The 1776-nt window shown below is 46.6% G+C and overlaps 1 pseudogene; it reads left to right on the top strand.

The window, feature by feature from the left end:
- The first annotated feature begins 251 nt into the window (after positions 1-251).
- LOC100953745 lies at positions 252-1442 on the top strand (annotated as a pseudogene).
- The last annotated feature ends 334 nt before the right edge of the window (positions 1443-1776 follow it).

Raw genomic sequence — 1776 nt, 5'->3', positions numbered from 1 at the left:
CATAACCTACAAGGGGAAGAGTATTAGGATGACTGCAGATTTCTCTGCTGAAAACTTTCAGGCTAGAAGAGGATGGTCATCAACTTTTAATCTCCTAAAACAAAATAACTTTCAACCCAGGATCCTGCATCCAGCTAAACTGAGTTTCATCTATGATGGAGAAATTAAATACTTTAATGACATCCACATGTTGAAGAATTTTGCCATAACTAAACCAGCTCTGCAGGAAATTCTCAAACCTATCCTCCATAATGACCAGTACAATCCTCCACCACAAAAGTAAACTCACTCAGAAACTTTTCATCAAATTCCAACTTCCACAATGGCGAAAGGATCCAGATGAAGAAATTGCCAAAATTGACAGGACTGTGAGAGGCCAGTGTGGCAGCAGTCAGGCTTGGGACAGTAACAGTCTGTGCAAACCCCTGTTCCTTGATCCCCACACCTGACAAAGAGGAGGATGAGCTGGTGTGCCCGACTCCAACGTACAAGCCTCAGGTCACTCTGTCCAGGGCCTCCACACTGCCTATGCTGAACTGGGCAAATTGAGAGGAAGTCTGGAAGATCATGCCGCACAAGGAGAAGATGTACCTGTGGGACCAGCACCTGCTGCAGCGGCATCCTCTGCTGCAGCCTCACATGCGCGCCATCAACCTGGACTGGCTGATGGAGGTGTGTGAAGTCTACAAACTCCACAGGGAGACGTTCTACTTGGCACAGGATTTCTTTGATCAGTATATGGCAACACAAGAGAACGTTGTGAAAACACTTCTACAGTTTATTGGGATTTCATCATTATTTATTGCAGCCAAACTTGAGGAAATCTATCCTCCAAAGTTGCACCAGTTTGCTTATGTCACTGATGTGGCTTGTTCAGGAGATGAAATTCTTACCATGGAATTAATGATTATGAAGGCTCTTAAGTGGCACTAAGTCCCCTGACCATTGTGTCCTGGCTGAATGTGTACCTGCAGGTCACAAATCTGAATGACTTATATGAAGTGCTCTTGCAACAGTATCCTCAGCAGATCTTTATTCAGATTGCAGAGCTCTTAGACCTCTGCATCCTGGATGTGGACTACTTAGAATTTTTCTAAGGGGTGCTCAGTGCTTCTGCCTTGTATCATTTCTCTTTGTCTGAAGTGATGCAAAAGGTTTCAGGGTATCAGTGATGTGACACAGAGCACTGTGTCAAGTGGACGGTCCCATTTGCCTTGGTCATCAGGGAGACAGGCAGCTCGAAGCTGAAGCACTTCAGGGGGGTTCCTACGGATGATGCACACAACATCCAGACCCATAGGGACAGCTTGGACTTGCTGGACAAAGCCCAAGCAAAGAAAGCCATACTGTCTGAACAGAATAGGATTTCTCCTGTGCCCACTGGTGTCCTCACCCTGCCACACAGCAATAAGAAGCAGAGTGATGAGCAGGGGACAGTGTGACCATCAGCCTTGTCTACCAAAGCCAGTTCTGTGGGAGTGCCCTCTCTACCCCTGTCTGCTGCAGTGGAGGCCTGCGCCAGCTTCATGGGTGTTTGAAGGGAAGAGCGAATCTCTTCCACAATGGAAATATTTCTGCAGATGGCATAGGACAGGGAGAATTGTTTTTTCATATTGAATGCTTAGATTTTTTTAATAAGTCGGTCAAGTACACCAGCCACCTCCAGATCACCAACGAGTGTTCCAGATGCTGCTAAGGAGGGTGATACTTGACCAATGGGCTGTTCACCACATGACAAGGCTAAGAGTTGCTGAATGCCACTGTTGCTGTGGGCCT

This window comes from Otolemur garnettii, unplaced genomic scaffold (genome assembly GCF_000181295.1).
Source record: "Otolemur garnettii isolate 467f Iridium unplaced genomic scaffold, OtoGar3 scaffold00254, whole genome shotgun sequence".
In the NCBI taxonomy this organism is placed as follows: Eukaryota; Metazoa; Chordata; class Mammalia; order Primates; family Galagidae; genus Otolemur; species Otolemur garnettii.
Note: the sequence above shows the minus strand (reverse complement) of the source record. Positions and strands in the feature narration are given on the sequence as shown.